This window comes from Nymphalis io, chromosome 17 (genome assembly GCF_905147045.1).
Source record: "Nymphalis io chromosome 17, ilAglIoxx1.1, whole genome shotgun sequence".
In the NCBI taxonomy this organism is placed as follows: domain Eukaryota; kingdom Metazoa; phylum Arthropoda; class Insecta; order Lepidoptera; family Nymphalidae; genus Nymphalis; species Nymphalis io.
Window position 1 is genome coordinate 6,170,251 of NC_065904.1, and position 25,632 is coordinate 6,195,882.

The window sequence follows — 25,632 nt, forward strand, 5'->3', positions numbered from 1 at the left end:
AATACCTAAGGGTATTAGACTTAAGAGACATGCTTAATTTTAATTAACAACATCTTAAATAATATGATATGATGCCGAAATAGCGTAGTTAGCCACTGGCTATTGAGAAGGACGACTGCTCTGGAATAGCTTCGAGCTACCTTACGCAATTGTGAGGATTGCGAAGAGCTATGAACGAACTTAGCAAGTGAGAGGCCGCGGATTTGTGATAATTCCAACAATACCTTGCCTTGTCAATATGTGCCGAGGACGACCATCACATACGTTTTAGTGGGTAAGAATTCCATATAAACCATTACTCCAAGGCCCAAGAAACATTGAAAGTTTCCCCTGCTTGAAAAAAATCGATTCCTAACAATAATCCGTGCAAGCACCCCTGAGTTCAAACACTTGTACTTGGCAGCGGAGAAAATGACGTAAATATACCGACATATGTCCCAGTGTTATTACTTTTACATATTATTAAGTCAAATATTATGTAAAATCTTATATTTAATCAAAATAATATGGCTTTTAAATACACGTTAAGAAACTTTTATTATGGACTCCGGTAATTTATTCCAAAGTCGAACGACTGAAGTTACAGCAAATAAATCAGACTTTAATCAAGACCGAAAAAAAATATTGCGAGAAAAACGAATCTTGCAAATAATTCTTAAAGTAAAGAATATAATCGATTGATAAATGGAAGACGTGCATTACTATATACATAATATATACTATGACAAATATATACAAACGTAAGTAGCGATACCAGCGAATATATATTAGTGAGTTTATAATGCTAATAATTAAAGCTAAAATTATATATGACATGTTTTACTTTGGCACTTAAATATTTTATTTTACTCAACCTATTAAACATGATACTATACGCGTCAGACGCGTTCATCCAAGTAAGTCATTCATATCATCATTCAATTGAAAGTGATAGATGAACACATACACTAACAAAAAAAACATTCATTATATATGTTTATAAAATTTTTAAAGGTTTCAATAAATCGACTCGGATAATACACATATGTACATTGTTATTTAAAAAAAAAGGTTTATCAAGAGATAAATTACGAACAAATGTTATATCCTTATTAGGGTTGGGCCTGCTTATATTATAAACGATCCCTTTCATCGCTAATTTGGTACCAACTGTTAACCAAATGTTATGAGTTCGTGCCTCTTGCATGTTACGCTAACTCTATTCCATCGCCGCTAAAACGAAACAATGCAATACAAATGAAAATTCTGTTTATTGAAGAATACTTGGTCCTTTGAATCGTCATGTTACAGGATTTAATTTAATTTAAAGCTACCACTGGTTCAGAAAGTTAATTCTACTGAGTAATAAAAACAATAAACTCGGTTACTTTTTTCCTCAAATTAAGAAAATTTATTGTACACAATAACACAATGTTCTTGCACATTTAAAAAAATCTATTTGGAAGATAAGACTATTTATGACTACATTATCAAAGTTAGCCTGCGATCCCAGCCTCCACATCCTTTCAGATCCGTACAGAGATTGGACACCGAAGGGGTTTTAGTGGACGAGAATTCCACATAAACCGGATACTTCCCCAGGGGCATTCTTACCTTTCTGTAGGTTTCACCTGCGTGGGAAAAAAGGAAACGATGCCAAATGCGTTGCTATATTTTAAGCTATATTATGTAATGGCCTTGTATTTATTTTGATACAATTACACTGTTCAAGCGAAAATGTTTTTAATAGAACATTCTCAGTAACTAACGTTGAAAATAAATATCGTACCTACTATGTCTATTGGATTTAATGCAAAACTTTTTTTTTTGTTTTCTGTTTTTTTTTAATATAGATTACATTTTGGAAAATTGTGTCGTTTGTGTGCAAATGCAATTTTAGTACTGCTATTTAAAACTGGAGCTTAAAGTATTTACACAGAAAATGTTTTTATATTTTAATCTAAGCATATAGAAAAAAAAATTAAAAATATTAAAATTAATTGGTTACTTTTCGCACGATTGTAAATCATTTGTCTTTTATTTGTATGTATTTGTACACACGATATAATGAAGATACGTTATTTGTAATGTCTTACTGAAAAAAAAACTACTAAAACGATGTACATAAAAAGTAAACCAGAAGATGCAGAGAATGTATCTAAATACATGGTTAAGCACCACATCCGTGCCAAAGGTTTAGATTGTAATAATCGAAATTATTAAGTTATTAATAAAACTTGATGACTGTTTTCACATAACAATCAATTAAGCATTGCACCTCTACAGTGCTGCTTGCTTCAATATTACATTTGATATTGATTACAGTTAGAAAAAGTCACCCGTGCCAAGCCGTAATCCATGCGTCATACATAACTATACTGTCACTTAATTTATAAGTCAAGCTGGACGTGCGGGCTAACTCGATTAGATTACCTCAACAGAAATATGATTACAATTTGCTACATAAACTAGAATAACGAATTTACATTGAGAAAAAAATTATTACGAGAAGGCAACCAGTCGTGCTTGGCTTAAATATATACGCGCGCACGTATATGTCTGTGCCTGTTTTAATAACGGATAGAGATATTTCTATTTAGTTAAATAGAGAATGTTAGATAAAGATATAAAATATATATATATATATATGTATATATTTTATATATATATATATATATATATATTTAAATAAAAAGCCGAGATGGCCTAGTGGTTAGAACGCGTGCATCTTAACCGATGATCGTGGGTTCAAACTCGGGCAAGCACCACTGAATTATCATGTGCTTAATTTGTGTTTATAATTCATCTCGTGCTTGACGGTGAAGGAAAACATCGTGAGGAAACCTGCATGTGTCTAATTTCTTTGAAATTATGCCACATGTGTATTCTACCAACCCGCATTGGAGCAGCGTGGTAGAATAAGCTCCAAACCTTCTCCTCAAAAGGGAGAGGAGGCCTTAGCCCAGCAGTGGGACATTAACAGGCTGTTACTACTACTACTATATATTTAAATAGATTTCATCCTTATAATTGATCAATAGATAAAACACAAATGAAAAATTCGACCCGACCGGTAAGAGTTCAGGCGCAGGACCAACGGCTTTACGTGATTTCCGAAATTTGGGAATATAAACCCAGGTTTCGACTTCCAGAAATACACAGCTGCAAATATTATTTTCTGTGAACGAAAATAATATTTCTACTAGCCCAGGGTTTCATTACAGGAATTGGGGTCTGCCAGCCACTAGACCAACGGTGCAGGAGAAATTGTAATAAATTTTAACGTTTTGAACATTTAATAAAGTTCAAAGGACAAACTAATGCACATCGTAAGTTAATACATTCAAACAATATAACAGTGTATTGCATTATGCATACGAAATTGAAAGCAAATTGGTATATGAAATTTAATTTAATCACTACGTTTATGTGTTATTTGCAAAGTATCATATATAAATAAAAATGAAAAAATCACAGCAGAAATATTTAAAAATAAAATGTAAAATTCGTATACATTTGGAGTTGATATAACAACTAATTACACTTGTTATCTCAAATACACATCCTTATATGTTTTTTATTGTAGAATTTTATTGTCATATATTGTTCAGTTAAAATAAATGTATACAAATAAGCATTTATAGCGCTTTACAAAAAAGAAAGCTATGCCATTTTTATATTATAAATATGTATCGAGTTTCTATTACGTTTAAGGAACAAAAAATTAAAAATCTTCCCTAATTCTTTTGTTCATTACATGTTTCAACCGAAATAAATCGTAATTATTATTTTACTTGAATATACCAAACATAATTATTTGGAAAAAAAAAATTGTCACGCACATTGATATTTTTTTATTTAAGGAATTTATAAACTAATAAAGAAATATATAAATATGGAGTAAAATAAATAAAAATATACAGTTTCGTTGTTGAAATAAAAGAAATATGTTATTATTATATTAATATATAACAACTGATTATATAGTAAACGCTCCATGCACACACAAGAGAGTAGGGAGCGGCGGAGAGGAATCATGATGGTGTAAGGGAGCGTCATGTCGTTTGCCGTCACGGCATGCTAGAATGCACAGCAAAAACCATCGTCATATATGATATATAGGACCTACGAATATAATATTATACAATATAATACGAATCCTAATATTATACAATTTGATATCAAGCGACTTCATACTTTTGAGTCACTTTAAAATTGTTAGCAATCAAAATTTAAATAAAATCTGTTCCAAATTAAACACAGCTTAGAATGAATTTTAATTTTATGGTCCAAGTAAGTTAATTACAAACAAGAATCATATTATCAAAGAAAAATACATTCAATTCTTAATTGAAGTTTTATAGTAATCTAAATTTTGATAATAAAAGACGATTTCTTAATCATTAAAATATCCGGGGAGCAATAAAGTTGACTACTTCGAAGGTTATTAATAGCCAGCTATTCCCCAATTGATTTCACTTTGAGTTTCATCGTCAAAGCCTTATTGTTTTGTAGAAAATTGTCCCTTAACATCTATATACTTTATTTTTAAACATTTGAATTATTGTTTCGTATTGTAGCTACTTTTTACATTTTCCTATGTTTCATTAAATCTTAAGATAAAAATTATATGTATCTAGGCTACTGTCTTTTACACAAATATTAAAAACAAATTTAGTATACAAAATATTTTGTTGAATTTCTTTAAGGTAGTTCTTAATAAAATGCTATTCTGCAAAAACTCACTTCGTATTCTTTTTTTAAAATGTCGATAACTGACCGCGATACGCTATTTAATAAAAAATATTTATATTTTTGGAATTTTAAATTGAGACACATTTCGATTACTATTTTTTTTTTCTTAAAATATCAAAATAATAACGTATAAAAGTGCTATATATAATAAAGAAACTATAGATAAGGAGAAGAGAGGTCCATATTAAAATACTAAATGTTGCTATACATATATTTTACATGTCTACATTTTAAGGCAAAGACTGAAAAAGTAACATCCGTCAGAACGAAGGAAACCGGATGCGTTTAACTTCGATATGAAAGAAGTGTGAAAAAATTCCGCATATTCTGTACGAGTATATAGAATACACCTTAAGAGCAAAATTATACACATCATCCGCGTGTACCTCCTACGGCTCTCTTGCGACGCGATTTCATTTTTATGCTTTTTCTATCTTCACCGGCAGTCCATTTTTTTAATGTTACACTTATTTATAAAATATTCAGAACAATTTGGTATAGATCTTTTCGCCATAAAACTGTGACAATTAATACAAAGCGTTGTAATTATTTTTTTTCCACAGTCCTTTTGTTTCAACAGCGCCGAAGCGACTGATGCAACATGAGAAGTGGTTATCCGCGGAAAGAAAATTATTATATACCTATAGCATTTCGAGTATAGATAAAAAAATTAAAAGACTTAAATAAAAAGGTCTTGTTTTTTTTCTATCGAGAAAATTTTATTCTTTTATGTTAATGATCAAACATATTTAGTAATGTAGTTATAGTTATACATAAAATATTTTTAAATAATTTTTAACTTTGAACTGGATTTACCCATGCCAAATCATTTACATGGTGGGGTGTATATAATAACTCAACGGCTTACGGGCTGACAAACGATGTGAATGTTTAAGGTTCGACATGACCTGAAGCTGGCCGACTATTGTAATACGGAATAGTTAATGTTAGTTTGGATATATATATATATATATATATATTATATATTACTCTTGTTTGTTGTTGGATTTTGGGTCAAATTGAGTCATTGATTTTTTACTTTCTTCCAGTTGACTGATTGATATGAAATTTGGTACACTCCTTTAGTTCTGATGACACTATTATTTAATTCATTCAGTATCATTGTAAATACAAGATGGCCGCCGCCACAAAATGACTGATTACATATTTTCTCACAGTTCCCTCAATATGGGTATCAATTGAAAGGACTTGACTACTAGAATACAGTACACCATGAGCAATTACAAGTTAACATTTCTTACTATGCCAATGTCTATGGGCTTCGGTGACTACTTACCATATGCTCCTCTTACCTTTACTATAAAAATAAGTTTCGACATACGTAGGCGCATCACTGAAAGCGTTACCAAATGAGCGATTCGGATATTTATCACTCGCCTACCATTGGACGTGACGTCCCAAACGGGCAAGGCTGGCTGACAGTTCCGGCACGTAACCGTCGTGGCATGGCTTTGACTTAGCTCGACTCAGCATGTAGCGTAGCACACACTCAAATAATTCCTTTATTTAATTCTTTGACGCAGTCATAGCTCTTGTATATTTTCCGAAATATAAGCCTATATAAGTCTCCGATTGTACCTTACGTCATAAAACAACGATGACAAGACAAAAATATACTAAATCATTAGAACAGTTTCGCATATTTTATATTAATACATATTTATTTATTAAGGATCTCCAATAAAGGATATACACTTACGAGCACATTACATCGTAGAATAATGTTTTATTTATTTATTATATATGTATATAGACAATTAATATTTAACAAATTTCTTTATTAATTCTAATAAGTATGATTTTTGTTTAACTTATGAAAACAACTACAATTAAATGATAATCATTTTTATTTGTTGCAGATGCTGGACTTCCTGTAAGTAATAAAATTACGTATTTAATTAAATATATAACGAAGATATGGTCGTTATCTATAGGTACGTTCGTAGCAGGTATTCCAAAATATTACTACAAGCACTTGTTTTAAGTTTATACTTTATTTTGTATTTATTTATTTTGGAAAAAAACGGTATATTTTTATTAATTATAAGAAATATTTATAAAACTTAACTAACAAAGTTCCCAATTTTTCTTTAATATAATATGTTTTAATTTAAATAAGAAGACTTAAACACAAGTGAAATAAAAAAAAAATATAATTAACTTTTAGAGTAATATGCTTCGGAGTTATTAAAAAAATGCGATAAATTTTACAGTTGATTTTAAGCACTGGTGTTCTGCTCTACTGTCGAAGCCTTGTATTTAATGCCAACCATTCTTTTTTTTTTTTTATTCAAAACTCACTTGTCAAAGTCCCTGTCTAAACTCTTCAAAAAGATACCGGGCGCCCTTTAACCAGGTTATACTGGATTCTTTCCTACTAACACGAACATGCGGAAAATCAAAATAAAAATCTGGTTCATTGTAAATATATAGCTATATGGAAAAACATTAACTCATAAAATGACACATAAAAGAAACAGACACGAACAAAAAACACGTGAATATTGGTAAAAAAAATTTGTAACGGTAGCGGTACCGCGACATACAACTAGTAATTTTATCGATGTGTAACAACGACTTATGACAATAAAACTTTGTCGATTGTAAATATATTTTCAACATCTATCACGGTTAACTCCAGTCAATTTATTAGAAAAGTTTCTATTTGTTGAATTAGCTCTCGTTTGAACAATTCTTTGAACTTTATCTTCTTATTTCGAATCGAACGCTATTGATGAGATATATTGATGTAAAATATATTAGCATTCAAAATTGTCTGTATTTGAATTTAGAATATTGCTATGTAAGAATGTATGAAATGTAGTGTAATTTATGTAACGCGTTCCGCTGTATTGCCCGTTCGTCTTTTGAATAAATTTTCAGTCCATAAGGAAACGTGACTGACTACACTCGATGTCTTCTATTTAGGACGGAGTTATAAAGTAAAATTGCTATTATTTCATTTAATTTTGTATGAATAAATCCAGTTAAAATTTAAAAATAAAATATTGTATGTAAACTACTTTATATTTTCAAGGACTGTGTCTTGAACAAAAACGTTCATAATTTTTTCTTGATAGAATAAATTCACGATATGTCCTCTAATATTTACATACCGATCCATAGCCTACCAAATAAAATTAACTCAACTAACAATTATATTATTAATATATAGCATTTATATTATTAATGTATATTTATTAGTTAAGTCATATGAGCTCACAATTACTTACACTAAAATATTTGCGCCTTACTGTTGTTACAATGTTTATGCATTGCTTAGTTAAACACTCATTTCGCTCTTTCTGTCAATATTGATTTGACATTCGAAAGAAGAAGACACAGCATTGTTTAACTAATCATCCGTTATTGAAACTTAGTTTTACATTAAACTTGCTAAATGTAGTGATTAATTAAAATTGAACACATCAAGGAAGTAATACTAAAAGCATTCAAGAGTCGATGAGAAAAAATAAAATTGTATTAAAAACAGAAAATGTTCATATTGAAACAAGATATTATTTATCAATTAATATCAGTATCTTAAAATAACAGTATGCATGTACAGATAATCATTTTTTTTTCATAAATAAAAAACCCACGCTTAGAAGCGTATTATTTAGTTATTTATTGATACGCAATGCGTATTTATAAGACGAATAACCCTGTTTCGAATATTGATTTATGTGATCGAACATCAGAAATACCTCAATAATACAGTGGAGTGGCGTACGGGTACTTCAAAAAAAAACATTACAATATAAAACAAAGGAAAAGATATTTTGTACTCATACTAAGTAAATTAAAAATTTGTAATTTGCGTAAGTGTGGTGCAATAAGCTCCAAGATTTTTAACAAGAAAAATCACCGACAATTACCGACTGCCCAACTGTACCTTATAATATAATACCATTATTTAAATTGTATCAAAAACAAAAAATATTATCTCTAACACACAGATAACCAACGAAACAAAAATAATAATACAATATACTGGTAACCTTGACTGTTATAGAAATATTGAATTGAGAAATGAGAAATATTGAATTTTCCGGCCCCGCGAACAAACATAGCGTAGTTATTATCGATAGATGCTTTAATAATTCGATATCGATGTCGTCGAACCGGAAAACTAAGATTTACGCGAACCCATTTCAGTAGCTGCAAATGAAAGCTTTTTATTCAATACGAGAGGACATTTATTAACATTATGCAATTATAAATATAATAAACAAAATGAATGATAATCATTTATTTATTCAGAAAAAATAACAATAAATAATTATTATTCATATTTTGAAAAGGGCAATTGACAATATTTATTTATGACGAAAACGCTCAATTTTGATATTGGTAAATAAATTAATCAACTATATTATATAATCATTATGAATTATCTTAATTATTACCCTATGTTTATGTTAGTCTAAATTCAATCTGCGAAATTAAATTTATATGAAATAATATAATTATATTTTTTACTATTCTTTTATATTTATCTAAATGCTAGCAAAATTAATAAATCTAAACATACTCGGTAATTTAATAAACTGTAATCACTATGGGATGGCACTGACCCCAAGATAGGTGTATTCCTTATTTATGGTGTTTATGGTATGTATATTTGAATTTATGTACAAAAATTATTTCAATAAAGATTATTATTATATTAAATTAAAAAACTTCTACTAAAAATCTCCAATTTTTTTTTTTTTATTTTTTTTTTTTATTTGGGAAACAAACAGTAACATAATACACAAATATATGATTGAAAAAGATAATACAGATACCAATTAAGTTTCCACTTACAAATAATACAGAATTAGAGCAATTTGAATACAATGATATGAATTTAATTAAATATATTAATTAACTAATCTAACCTAATATAAAATCTGAAGAGAAAAGCATTTAATTAAAATAAAATAATGTTAACAATAATAAATTAATAAAAATACATCAAATTACATCCTCTTTAAAAGTAACTCTAATTACGATTATCTAAAACATTTTTAATTAATTCTTTAAAATAATTTAGTGAGGTTACAAATAAGTCAACACTAAAAGTATTTGTTATAGTTCCTACAAGATCGGAATATAAAACTGTTTTGTGTGAATTTGGTTCTTGTAGTAGGTACATCAAATAGACACTGGTGACGAGAACTTAGTCTGGGACATTTAAAATTTATGTTGTATAAAAGGTAAGGGGAGTCAACTAGATTCCTTATAACTTTAAATAAGAAAACCTGATCTCTCAATATGTGTCTGTCGGCCAAAGGTGATAAATTATAGGAACAAGAATAGGAAGCACTTTGTTGTACTTTAAACTCAAGGTGTTTAACAAATTTTTTTTGAACTTTCTCTAACTTGTCAGTGTAGATATTATATTGAGGATTCCAGATCACGGACCCATATTCGAGAATTGAGCGAACATATGCATTATATAAAATAATTAAAGTTTCCAAGCCTCTGAAGTCTTTGCCAATCCTGAGTACAAATCCAAGCACCCGATAAGCCTTTGCAACAGCATGGTTGATATGTGCATTAAATGTGAGTTTACTGTCGAGGTATATCCCCAAATCTCTCACCTCGGATACCCGTCATAGACTTATACCATTTAAGTGATAGCTGAATTCTATCGGTTTTCGTTTTCTCGAAAAATATATTATATTGCATTTATCAATGTTAAGAAGTAACTGGTTATCACAGCAATATTGAAATAATCTATTGAGGTCTTCTTGTAGATACAAACAGTCAGATTGTGATTCAACTTCGAGAAATATTTTCATATCATCAGCATACAAAAGTGTAGTCGAGTGCTTGATGATGCTCTGGACATCGTTAATAAATAAATTGAATAGTAATGGTCCGAGGTGAGAGCCCTGAGGAACACCTGAGGAAATCGGAACAAATGAGGAGCAGTAACCTCTTACCGCAACCGCCTGACTTCGATTTAATAAATAGGAAGAGAGCCAACGAAGCAGATCACCGTGTATACCGACCTCTTCCAATTTACGAACGAGAATTAAGTGTGAAATATTGGATTATAAAAAAGCTAAATATGCAAATTTTATCTTCAAATTAAGCATAGGTTTTTAATTTTTTATTTTACTTGAAGTTGGATAGACACTGCCGAATACAGATTATTCGCTCGCATTCTATCCGCATTCAATTCAAAAATTGATTTATAAAACTGTTTGATATTGAAACGTATTGCGATTGATATCACAAGTCTTCTCGATGCTTTTTTCTCTTGGCCTTTCAGAGATTTTTTTTATTTCACTAACATAATCCCGCAGATAATTTTAAATATACCAATAAAAAATACATTTGTTGAATTTTAAATCAATAATACTGAATGGAATAAATAAATTTTTAACTTATTAGTCAATAAGCAACGTTTAAGTTAGGCCGCTAATTCTAATTGCCATCTTTTAGTCGAACCAAGTCTGCCATATGTGTATCCCCCAAGCACCAAATCTTATAAAGAGATAGGACAGTACAATACCAGTCCTTGAAAGTACAATACCCCCGTACTGTACATTTCCTTTGTTAATATAATAACGATGGAACAATTATTTTCAATAAATCTGAGTCCATTGGACTATGTAAGTGAAATTTTTAATCAACCTTGAACTGATTCCGTCATTAAGATAAAAGCCGTCTTCTGTAATACAACATTATCTTCTAAACCTTCTAAAGTAAGTCTCAATGAATATATTAACTCGTCATCACCCGCATACCCCCAGCTAATCGTAAGATATACAAGATCTCGTTTCCAAAGACGGAGAGATATGTTAACTAAACAAACTTCTTGCGTTTACATTTTAGATTTATCCGATTGCGAGAAATGCTTCTCTATTTACTTAAAATGTATCATCAAATAAGTACGCTAATATTCGTTTGAAAACGTTTTCATCATAAAAATAGTAGAAGATTTAATTGATAACGTCATAAAAGTATTTTATGTACACAGAACTACATACAGAAGCGAGTTAACTTTAAGTGTTATTTTTAAGAGGTATTTATTTTTAATTACCAACTAACCACTAATGAGAAATTGGTATAATAAAGAGAACTTATTTTAATTTTAAAAAGTTATCAATTCGTGCTCTTACCTTTTTTAACTTTAATTCCGATATATTTTTAAAATAGTGCTTTTTCGCTGATTAGGTGTTCTAAATATTTAAATAATTATAATTTGATATAGAGCATCGTAAACTTTTCCATGTTTTTCTTGAAATTTATATTGAAGCAAATTCTTAAATTGATTTTTATTTCATTCAAAATCTTTGGAATTTTATTATTCTTTATTAATTCTCACGGTTTATTTATTTTATTTATTGCACGGTTATTTCGCTATAAAATAAACCATCTACATTCTTATATATTTATTATTCTTAGAACTCAGTGCTCGTATTTAAAGCACAAAATATAGGAATACTCCGGTCTTACAAATCTCTTCTCGGTCTCTCAAGATCATCTTGAAATATCTGATTCGGCAAAACACAATACAAGCCGTACTTGAAACAATCTGCCCCGTTCGATATTCTTATAAGCAGTAAAATTGTATTGTACAATTTTATATCGCAAGACAAAAAAATACCTGAAGAAAAATTAGGAAGTAGCTTGTAGCCCACAGCTGGGCTAAGGGTCACGTGTTATTTCCTTACACCGCAGAGCACAAGATAAATTACAAACACAAATTGAGCACATGAAAATTCAGTGAATCGTTTAAAATTCATGTGTTCTAACCATAAAACAATCTCGAGCTAACTGAAAAAAAACAAGGGTGAGTGAGCCAGGTAATTACAAGCACAAGGGCATAACATCTTAGTTCCCATGGTTAGTTGAAGCATTAACTATGTAAGCGATGGTTAACCTTTCTTACAATGCCAATGTCTATGGTCGTTGGTGACCACTTACCATCAGGTGGCCCATATGCTCGTCCGCCTTCCTATTCTATATTTAAAAAAATAAAACAATATCTGGGATCCTTATATCCAGGGACAAGATCATAGATCGAGCATGCATTGCTAATATTAACTTTCTGTATGCACAAAATTATTTTATATGAGACACTAAACTATTATTACAATAAACTGATCATTAACGGAATATTTACGGGACGAATCAATAAACATTGATTTTTATATAAAAAGTTTCTAAGCAAACAATAACTCATTTAAAATGCAATTTCATACACAATAATAAGAAAATGGATATTTTTATAAAATAAATTTCCAATAAGAAAGATTTTATATAGTTTAGGAATTATAAAAGGAGTCTGTCATTTTCAGTGTTTCCGTTAAGTAAAATGCTTTCAGCGTCACAAAATAAGAAAGATAAAATCAATGTTTAACGAGAACATGTTTGATGCGGGTATGGGGCGCACAAAGTTATGTAATATACCTAAATATAAGTACGATTTCATACAATGGTTGAAAGGAGACAAGTAGGGTCATACTCGCAGTATGACAGCTCCATCGAACCAGGGCATAATCCATAACATTAGAGCATACCTTTGTAAGGAAATTCATAAATTTTATAAAGCTATCTCATATTCTGTAGTCAAATATATTGAGCCGAGATTTCCCAGTGGTTTTGAAACAGGAATCTTAGCCGTAGATTGGAGGTTCAAACCCAGGCAAACGCCACTGAATTTAACTTAATTCCATTTGTTCAATTTGTGTTCATTTTTATCGTGTTTGGTGGTGAAGAAAAAGCGCAGATTGTTTCCAAAGACGTGTTTTTCAATAACTTAGATAAATTTATAACGTTATTATTATAAATAAATTAAAATAATGCCATAAATAATTATGTTACGTTTTATGTTATAACACAACCGAACCAAACAGATAATATAAATTATTTTTTTCTATTTTAATAAGCCACCCGCGAAAAGAGTTCAGGAGAATGTCCAAAGGGAGGGAGTATAAACACTGGTATTTTCCAGACTCCGGACAGCCACTGATAATTACGAAGAGAATTTAAAATGCCCCACATTTATTTATTTTTGTAATAAGATGTATACAATTTACAATAAATTTTAAAGTTACTAGTAGTAGAACGCGGTTTTATATTATAAGCATTCAAAGAGCAAAGTCAGGTTTACTAGCTAGTAATCTTAAAATATTTACAGGTTATTTGTGAAGACACTTATAATTACCGTTTATGCTAGTAAGTACCATAAAAACACATAACAATTTATATATGTAGTTGTTATATTTGATGGAATTTGAAAAACTGCAAGAGGCGAACTGATAGAGATAACCTTGATAAATTTGTGTTGTTTTCCGTAACAGCCTGTGAATATCCCACTGCTGGGCTAAAGGCCTCCTCTCCACTTTTTGAGGAGAAGGTTTGGAGCTTATTCCACCACGCTGCTCCAATGCGGGTTGGTGGAATACACATGTGGCAGAATTTCAGTGAAATTAGACACATGCAGGTTTCCTCACGATGTTTTCCTTCACCGTAAAGCACAAGATGAATTATAATCACAAATCACAAATTAAGCACATGAAAATTCAGTGGTGCTTACCCGGGTTTGAACCCACGATCATCGGTTAGGATTCACGCGTTCTTACTACTGGGCCATCTCGGCTTATTGTGTTGTTTATGTTGTTTTAAATTGTAAGTTTCAATTTTTTTATATAATTCTTAATAATATGGTCTTTACTTTACCCCTAACTTAAGTCTAGTACTTTGTTAAGTCGTGAAAGAGTAACAAACAAACTCACTTTCGCACCTCTAATATTATTTTTAATTAGGTTATTTTTTTAATTTACATACGTCTACCATACAATACAAGTAAAAAAAATAGCTACTGTACAAATCATGACCACGTGGAATGGTTGCAAGAATGCTAGCAGCATATCCGTTTTGAATCGCAATTCCGATCATGTTTTAATTTTATATCGTGGTGCGTTTTCTTTGTTCTCATTTTTCTGTTAAGCTTACATAACTTGTAAGAACATTAAATATGTAATTTAACTGTTTTTTTATTTGTCATATAAGAATAAATTCTATTCTCATACATATTGGTGATCAACTAAAATAAAAAGAGAATTACTGACAAGGAGCAGCTTGCATGTTATACAGGCCTGCCGTTCGTACTTTATGAATTGCAATGCAGTGAAAACTTTGAAAGCACCTGACGGAGTCAAATGAAAGTACGAAGTTCAATTCAATTGATGTTGTCTCTTCTATTAATTTGTTCTGATACGTGCAATCCTATTTAATTGAAAATATTTGATCGTGATAATTAATAAATAATGTTTAGTTAAAATGTCATATGTCCTTAAATAGCAAACCTTTAAACTATCCTTTTTAACCTAAAATTAAGATCTAAATTCGTTCTTGTTTCTTTGTGTTGGATACATTTAGTGTAGATTAAAGGTGATCCCATGTGAATATAATTGGTATTGGACATTGTGGTTTTTGTTTGAGCAGTATGTGCTGGCATTTTATTTTATTTTATATATTATTTTAAAGAACGGCCTTGGTTAGTAGCTTTATAATTAATTTATCTTGTAAAATTTTAATTCAAATGTACTTACAAGACTTGAATAAAGTACATTTTGATCGTATTTTTGGTACTGTATCGGCATATATATTATTTCTATTGATGACTGAAAGCTTCTGTGGTTTCACTTAAGATATTATTGTATTACTCGTACATATTTCATGCAAGATTATTCTACTCCATAGAGTCTTATCTGAAAGAATTATATCTTATAATTTACAAATATGAATCTTAAAATAATTCGTTGATAGTTTATTAAAAACAAACAAGTAAATGAAACACAAAAAATAAATGCTTTTGCGATATTTTTACAAATGTCAAAAAGTCCCATGCACAATCCGGTCCGAGTCCGGACAATTAATGGAAAAATGCGAGCACACTACGCCAAGTGAAGCGTCGCCATAAGAGTTTTTTTTCCAAACATTCATAGCAAATATTAAAACATTCACGCGAGAACGAATATTCATGTTCAATTTTATTACTTCAAAAATCCACATGCACACAAAGGGATAGAATATTTTTTAGTAATTTTTGCCGCATGCTTGTAGCAATAGAAATAAAACATGTTACAAGCTGTGTTTTCCCGCGCGTGGTTTCATATGAAGTCGATTCGTTTTAGTTCTAAATGAAAAATGGTCTGAAATTCTGCAATGAAACAATCGTATATGCTTTTGTATTTTTATATCCTTATTTAAAATGAATATTATATAAATATGTCTGCCTCGTTGGTCCAGTGACTAGTATATAAGGCCAAGATCCTGAGTTCAAGCCAGACCAATAAAAGGAGGATATTGGGTTTTTCCGTTGAGAGTTCTCAGTAGCAGCCCAGAGTCTTGAAGCTAGCTTCGGTCAGGAGGAAATCACATATTTAAACAGTATTAAACTTTAACCACTTAATAACATATATTTCGTATTTCTTGCCAAGCCTTTATTTAACTTCACATTTAAGATGTGTGGGTTTTGACAATACAATTTTTTTTATAGAATAGGAAGGTGGACGAGCATATGGGCCACCTGATGGTAAGTGATCACCAAACGCCCTTAGACATTGGCATTGTAAGAAATGTCAACCATCGCTTACATACTCAATGCGCCACCAACCTTGGGAACTAAGATTTTATGTCCCTTGTGCCTGTAATTACACTGGCTGATTCACCCTTCAAACCGCAACACAACAATAACAAGTACTGCTGTTTTGCGGTAGAATATCGGATGAGTGGGTGGTACCTACCCAGACGAACTTGCACAAAGCCCAACCAACAGTACCACCAGTATATACAGTGTCCGAACCGGTGGTAGCGCTTGACGATTCATAAGTACTTTTAAAAGTCTATTTGAATACAAAATATTTTGATTTTCATTAAGAAAAGTATACTAAGGTTTAGTTATTTTAGTACCAGAATGAAATATAAGCTTGTTTTTAAAATGCATTTTATTGTTATTATATACGTTTTATAAAATCAACTTCAATTTATCTAATTAAATATTTATATATATTTTAACCACTCGGTTTGAATAATAAGCATACAATTATCAAGTTAATTAAAATTCTATTCAATTATTTCCGCTTGCACTCCATCACTTCTATCACATTAATCGAATAGGGAACAAACTGGCTTCGTACCCACCGGGTAGCAAAGCGTATTGGTCCCTAGCTAAATCGGTCGAAGCGTATTTTTGTCGCCCTTCACTGCCTCCCCTTCAGATGCCTGACGGGACGCTAGCTCACACCGCTGAAGAGAAAGCAAATCTGTTTGCGTCTTTATTTGTAGAGTCTTCACGTCTTACCGCCGCGGTCGGTAGCGCGACATTTCCAGCAACACCTAGCGCCGACACTCACATGAGTGATATACACATTCGGCAAAAGGAAGTTCGCAAAATGCTACGCAGTCTTGACGTGAACAAGGCTAGCGGACCTGATGGCATTCCAACAACTAAATACTAGGCTCTAGGCTATGGCTATTGGAAGCCAATGACCTTCTCAGTGACCGACAGTACGGACTTCGCCAAAATCGGTCCACTGGTGATCTTCTGGTGTACGTCATACACATCTGGAGCTAGGCCATCGAGAAACATGGAGAGGCACTTGCTATTTCTTTGGATATCTCGAAGGCCTTTGACAGGGTTTGGCACAATGGCCTTATCAGCAAGCTTCCTGCATATGGCCTGCCTGCTAGCCTTTGTGCGTGGATTTTAGACTTCCTTAGGAACCGATCGTTACAAGTGGTGGTTGGTTGGCCAATCGTCGGATTAAATGGCTATAAATGCCGGTGTTCCCCAGGGGTCAGTGCTCTCGGTGACAATATTTCCGCTGCACATCATTAATCTGCTGATTCCTGGTATCCATGGGTACGCAGATGACTGAGAGCTACAGGTCCAACGCGCGAGCTAGTAAGGTCTTAATTCAGGCCAAGATATATTATAAGATATATTTGTCGAAGTAGAGGCCTCTAGACTGTTTTTAAAAAGCATATTCACCACTCTTACTCATATTAAACTAATAATTTGTACGTGTTTTAAATCTCAAACAGTAAAACTAATTATAGCATGTAAATTAACAGTTTTAAACAAAACCACTTATTTATTTATACTAAATAAAATAGTACACAAGTATTTACAAAATGAAAATGATAAAGAAGAAATAAAGCTAATTTCATAAGTTTTTCTTATAATAACACAAATCGTAAATAATAGAAAACAGAAAGTAATACGTAACTTATTATATTATATTATACAGCGCGTCCGCCCCGGTGAGCCGCTCGTTCCGTTCCCTCTCGCAACCAGCCTTACTCTAATGTGGCATCGGCCCTTTTTTACCGACGCGGACTGTTTTACCTGAGAGCTACCCACCTAGCGCCGCTAGCGTATATAGATATGACTTAAAATAATTTGGCAACTCTCAAGTACTAATTTAACAAATTAATAAGAAGTAATTATTTCTAAAATCGCCTTATAACATTTACTAATTATTTAAATTATAAAGTTACCGTTATTATAATATTAAACACTTCTTATTCACTACTCCTAGATGGCGTTTGAGCGCCATCTAGAATTAAATAACAGAATTACAAATAAATAGTCAACTCGATTAAAAACATATTTAGAACTGTAATAAAGTTAAATATGTAAACTAATATTAAACTATTAACATTTATGACGATTCACGCATACACAACTCACAAAATCATCAATCACATAGTTATGTGTTTATAATCAACTAGATAATTACATACATTACAATAATGATTACACAATTATTAAAGCTTGAATAACTATGTTTTAAATTGTTTTAATTATAGCAAGCGCGACATAAAATCATGTTTGCGTCGATACGGCCATTCTGATGAACAGTGCGTGCTCGGCACTTGTTTACACCTGTAACAAGAAATATTAGTAATTTGAAAAGCGTATCTGTGATACGTTATTAGTAATAAATTTAAGTATTCATGTTGAATTATTATAATTAATAATTTGTGATACTGCTTCACGTCTCGTTACACCAGCGATAAATACATAATTTATTATATTAGGATTTATCTGTCATTGGTATTACTGAACGTCTCACTACGTCAGCAATTTAGTTTTTAGTCATAGTAACAGTTATGTCATTTGTAGTTGTAGTCAAATTTTTTATCATTGTACGTCTCAATACGCCAACAATATATTTTTATTAAGGTGGAAAGGTTGATGCTGTGCTCTGGGCGGTCCTGTGCGCCGTGGTACACAGAGGCTCTAAAGGAATAGTGAAAGGGTGATGCTGGGGTCAAGGCCTTATTTTATGACCGTGGTCCCCAGAGGCTCGGAAACAATTGGGTTGATGCTGTGCTCTGGGCGGTCCTGTGCGCCGTGGTACACAGAGGCTCTAAAGTAATAGTGTAAGATTGATGCTGGGGTCTAGGCCTTATTTTTATGACCGTGGTCCTCAGAGGCTCTGAAAAATATTCATGTAGTAAGGACGTAAAGCAGGTTTTAACAGTAATATTTATGATGGTGTTCATGTTTAACTATTGTAACATCTCATTATGTTAACAATTACGTTTAATTAGGTATTTACGTTTTATTACAATTCAATTAAATATAAACAAAGAGCCAAATACTTCTTACCGGTTAATTGTGGTGGAGCTAGTCGGCTGTTTTGTCTAGGGCATTCTCGTGTAATGTGGAAGCTTGTGGTTCGTGGCTGGCGGCTTCTGATCTAGCAGTGTGCTGTTGGAGGTCATCAGATGCGCTCGCATCGCTATCATTTGTGTCCGCCGATACGGTTGCCTGCTGACCCGGTTGCGGTACTCGGCGAAGCTGGTCGTGGGCTACTTTTCTCGGCCGGCCTTGTCCTACCACCTTTTTTTACTATGTAGCGATCGTTATCTAGAACTCGGCAAACCTCGTACGGTTCACTGAATTTTAGATCAAGGGACGTTTGATTACGAGGGTTATTTTTAATTAATACGTAGTCACCTCTTTGATATCTGTGAATCCTTGCTTTGTTTTTGTCAAAGCGTTCTTTTTCTTTTTTAGCCTCTACTATCATTTTCTGAGTTATATATGCTGATATAATCGGTCAATATCGATGCTTTGCTCTTCTATATTTACCAGACTTATGAGTTCGGGCGGGACGCAGTGTTTCCGACGAGTGAGTAGAGTAAGCAATGCAGTACCTGTAGCGCGACGCGGGGTACAATTTAGAGCTAACTGTAGCCGTGGAGTACCGGCTTAGAATAGTACTCCCCCAATCTCATCCCGTGGGTGTCGTAAGAGGCGACTGAGGGACGGGGAAAAGGGGGGATGGGCAGCAGCGTCCCCCCTCCCATAAACATCTTACCCCCTACTGCGCTCGCCAACACGCCTGCCCAGCGCGGCGAGTATGGGCAAACCACCTCCCTAAATGCCAGATGCGCCCAAAAAAAGGCCCCCAGTTACCGGCAAGCCCGCTAGGCCCGACCAAGGTAGCGGTCGCGGTATCGGCAGGGCAGGGGGTGCTAAGAATCACCGGTTCACGGCAGGCTACCGTATAAAACGACTGAAAATGGCAACGTATAATGGACGCTCGATGAGGCTGGACCATCACCTCGCCGAATTAGAAGTAGAGTTAAGTCATATAAACTGGCATATACTGGGGTTATCTGAAGTCCGAAGACAGGGGGAGGACACGATAACTCTAGAGTCCGGTAACTTACTCTACTTCCGCGAAGGTGATAACCTCTCCCAGGGTGGTGTCGGTTTTCTAGTCAAAAAGGATCTCATTAGCAGCATTGTGGAAATCAGTAGTGTGTCGAACCGGGTAGCGTACCTTGTCCTAAAACTTTCCGACAGGTACTCCCTGAAGGTTGTACAGGTATATGCGCCAACTTCGACATACTCTGATGATGTGGTCGAAGCGATGTACGAGGACATCGCAAAGGCCCTCAACGACACCTCGAGGGCCCACTACAATGTTGTTATGGGAGACTTTAATGCTAAAGTGGGAGTACAAGATAGCGGTGAATCGAAAGTCGGACCTTACGGCTTGGGCTGCAGAAATCACAGGGGGCAAATGCTGGTAAACTTCCTCGAAGCGCAGGGGCTTTTTTTGATGAATTCTTTCTTTCAAAAGAAGCCTCAGAGGAGGTGGACCTGGCGAAGCCCCGATAACGTGACAAGGAACGAGATAGACTTTATCATCTCGAATAAAAGGCACATATTTAGAGATGTTTCAGTGATCAACAGGTTTAATACCGGAAGTGATCACCGCTTGGTTCGAGGCACTCTAAATATCAACTTAAAAGCCGAAAGATCGAGAATGATGAGGTCTACTCTCCGACCTACCATGCTCCAAGCTGCTCAAGGCTCCGAAAAGTTCCAAATGGAACTTCAAAATCAATTCACCGCGTTGGAAACCATAAGCAGCATTGATGAGAGAACCGACACGCTGGTCAAAATACTGCAAAACACATCCCGCAAGTGTTTTCCGCCACAGAGAAGAGACAACGCACCAAAACTCTCTGCTGAGACACTCGAGCTCATGAGAAAACGACGAGAACTACCATCGTTTTTGTCAGATAAGGCCTTAAACCGAACAATAAAAACGCTGACGCGACGCGATCTCCGACGCTCCAATACCCGTGCCATCAAGGCTGCGATTGAGCAAAATCGGGGATCGAAAGTGTTCGCTCGCAAGTTTGGGAGGCCGCGTCTGACAAAACTTAAAACTGAAAATGGTGGGGTCGTTACCTCTAGGCCTGAGATTATCGGAGAAGTAGAGAGGTTTTATGGGCAGTTGTTCTCTTCAAGATCGGATAAACCCATGGGAATCAGTATTGATGACCAGCGCGCCCCTCTTATGCGCCATTACTCCGAGGAGCTCCCGGTCGTTGACCAAGGAGAGATTAGGGCGGCTCTAGAACAGCTTAAAAACAACAAATCTCCGGGAGATGACGGAATCACAACAGAGTTGCTTAAGGCAGGCGGGACTCCGGTCCTGAAAGAGCTAGCAAGCCTCTTTAATTCCGTCATCCAACATGGCAAGACCCCGGAAACGTGGAGCGGGAGTGAGGTGGTACTGTTTTTCAAGAAAGGTGATAAAACCCTCTTGAAAAACTACAGACCAATCTCCCTCCTGAGTCACGTGTATAAGCTGTTCTCAAGAGTCGTCACGAACCGTCTCGCCAGACGACTTGACGAGTTCCAGCCCCCAGAGCAAGCCGGCTTTCGATCAGGCTACAGCACCGTGGACCACATCCATACTGTTCGGCAGATTGTGCAGAAGACCGAAGAGTACAATCAGCCGCTGTGTATGGCATTTGTGGACTACGAGAAAGCCTTCGACTCCATCGAAACCTGGGCAGTGCTCGACTCATTGCAGAGATGTCATATCGATTGGAGATATATCGAGGTACTGAGATGTCTGTACAACGCCGCTACAATGACTGTCCACATCCAGGACTGTAAGACGAAGGCGATCCAATTGCGCAGAGGGGTGAGACAGGGGGATGTAATATCCCCGAAACTGTTCACCAACGCGTTGGAAGACGTTTTCAAAACGCTGGATTGGACTAGGTATGGAGTCAATGTAAACGGCGAGTACATCTCACACCTTCGATTTGCCGACGATATCGTCATCATAGCAGAGTCGCTGGAACAACTCACCGAAATGCTGCGTAGCCTAGGCGAGTCATCCCGGTGTGTCGGTCTCGGCATGAACTTGGACAAGACCAAGGTCATGTTCAATAGGCATGTCGTGCCGGGACCGATATACGTCGAGGGCAAACCTCTCGAAGTTGTTAGTGAATATACCTACCTAGGACAGATTATACAAATCGGTAGGAACAACTTCGAGAAGGAAGCCGATCGAAGAATTCGCTTGGGATGGGCAGCATTTGGCAACCTTCGTCAAGTCCTCAAGTCGTCTATACCGCAATGTTTGAAGACGAAAGTCTTCAACCAATGCGTCTTACCTGCCATGACATACGGTGCCGAAACGTGGACACTAACTGCGGGACTAGTCCACAAATTCAAAGTCGCTCAGCGTGCTATGGAGCGAGCTATGCTCAGAGTATCTTTGAAGGATAAGATCAGAAATGAGATTATCCGGAAAAGAACCGGAGTCACCGACATAGCTTGCAAAATTAGCAGGCTGAAGTGGCAGTGGGCTGGTCACGTATGTCGTAGGACCGATGGCCGTTGGAGCAGACGAGTCCTAGAGTGGAGACCGCGAATCGGCAAGCGCAGCGTAGGGCGCCCTCCAGCCAGGTGGACCGACGACCTTAAGAAGGTGGCGGGCACCAACTGGATGCGGAAGGCGGAGGACAGGGAGCTTTGGCGCACCTTGGGAGAGGCCTATGTTCAGCAGTGGACAACGATTGGCTGTTGATTGATTGATTGATTGTAGGCTGTCTATAGCTGTATGCCATAATTTGGTTTCATATTTTCTTATCATAATAAGGCCGTTCTTTAACACGCCCATGACCCGTTCCACTTGCCCGTTTGCTCGGCTTATTCCTGGCGCTATTGTATGTATGTTTATGTTGTATTGTTCACAATAATTTTTGAAGTCTCCCAGAAATTCGCGCCCGCCATCGACAACTATCCGTGCCGGTGTACCAAATAAGTGTATCGTACGTTTTAAGGCTGTTAACGTACTCTGCGGATTTTTATTTGCAGCGTGATATAAAAGGACGTACTTACTGAAGGCGTCAATTGTTACTATGACGTAGTCATAGGTAGTGCCTAGTTTACCAGTTATATCCATATGTATGGTTTCGAAAGCAGTTGAAGGTTTAGGTATAGGGTGAAGTTGTGCTTGTATAGCGCCCGACATACCTTTCCATGTTTTACACGTTCTCACCACGGTATTCATAGTGTCGAACCAATAAGTCTCTTTGATTTTATGTAAGGTCTTTTCCCATCCAGTGTGTTTCAATGCATTATGAAAGCTGTTTATAGGCTCCATTGAAATGCCTTGGGTACTACTACAGCTTGTTGCGGCCCCAGTGTTGGATCATCCCAAACCTTCATAAGAACGTCGTCTTTCAAGGCGTAACCGGGAACTTCTTGTTTCTGCAGAATTTTATCAATTTTAGGTCGTATTACAGGATCATGGTGTTGTTCTACTTTTAACCAATCTAAATCATTAGTCATTATATTAACATTTATCGTACCTGGATTTCGGCTAAAGAAATCAGCATGTTGAAGTGTTTGTCCTTTTCGGTACTCAATTTCCAAATGATAGTTTTGGAGGAACGCCCACCAGCGGTATACTCGAGGAAGAAGCTCTTTCTTATGTTTAGATGCTTTAAGAGCATTGCCATCTGTAACCACTGTGAAATTACGGCCGTACAAATACTGGCAGAAATGTTTGACAGCTCTCACCACTGCGAGCGTTTCGAGCTCGTATGAATGGTACCGGCTCTCAGCGTCCGTAGTGCGCATGCTCATGTAGGCAACAGCATGCCGGCGTAAGTCGATCAGCTGGACGAGGACGGCTCCATATCCGATGTTGCTGGCGTCGGTGTGTAGTTCAATGGGGTATTCTTCCTGGAATATTGACAATACGGGACGTCAGATACGGAATTATAGTATTACGTGCCTCTTCATACGCTCGTTCCATTCCCATTTAACGTTTTGTTTGGTTAACTCGTATAAAGGTAACATTATGCGGGAAAAATCGGGAATGAAACGCCGAAAATAGCCAGCTAGACCACTAAACTGTCTAACTTGCTTTACACTTGTGGGCACAGGAGCTTTTAAAAGAGCTTGAACTTTACGAGGACTAGGTCTAACTTTTCCGTCAGTTATTATGTTCCTGAGGTATTCAATAGAACGCTTTAAAAACGCAGACTTCTCTATATTAATAGAAAAGCCTGCCTTTTCCAGTGCCTAATAGAAATTTGGCAACTCCTTTCTTTGTCGCACTTCCAAAAAATGGAATTCCTTACCAGCTCACGTGTTCCCCTCCTCTTACAACCCGGGTTCCTTCAAACGAGGCGTGAAGAGGCATCTTGCGGGCCGGCAAGGCGAAGGCGGCTAGTGCAGAACGTTTTTCCCGTCTGTACTGGCCGTCGTCGCGTTTGGACTCTACTACCACTTACCATCAGGTGGAGTAGAGTCATTTGCCCTCCCGGCGAATATAAAAAAAAAAAAAAGTGCCATGCGAATTCTTTCTATATGGGAAATTCCCTCTTCAAAGTTAATGCATTTACTCAGGTCGTCATCTACGTAAACTTGAGCAATGCCTGCACTTCCCAAGAGATGTTGTAGTGCTCTATTAATGCATCGTTAGTATACAGAGCACGCATTGCTCAAACCAAATGGCATTGTAAGATATTCGTACAATCCATCAGGCGTGACAAATGCCGTTTTCTCTATAGGCTGTTCAGAGATAGGGATCTGATGAAATTCCGCATCCTTATCTTAAGTAGTACATATATTAATGTCCATTTGTCAATTGGTCAATTTGGTCAAAAATTAAAGGAAGTAGATAATGATCTCTGAGCGTATTCGAGTTTAATTCGCGGTAATCGACACATAATCTGTCATCTCAATTTTTCTTTTTAACGAGAATAATACGACTCGAGTACGGAGATACACTTTCCCTTATTATATAATATTATTTTCGAGCAGTTCTTTAATAATATTCTGCACATTTTCGCGTTCCGCGGGACTTAAACGATAGGGTCTACATTCGACATACTTTTTGGTATCTTTCAAGCGTATTTCTAATTGTCCGGTATTAACGCGTGTTTTAGAAAACCCTCGAATAAAAAGATGTGAATATTTGTTTAATAAACCACGTAATCGATTGATTTCGTCATCGTTTGTAAGATCGCAGTCAAGTGTATCGAAAATTGAGTTATTTGACTGTATGTGCATTACTGTAC

The 25,632-nt window shown here is 35.0% G+C and overlaps 1 pseudogene; it reads right to left on the minus strand.

Annotated features, from left to right (window-relative positions):
* Positions 1-19,402: 19,402 nt before the first annotated feature.
* Positions 19,403-23,612, minus strand: LOC126774726 (uncharacterized; annotated as a pseudogene).
* Positions 23,613-25,632: the final 2,020 nt, after the last annotated feature.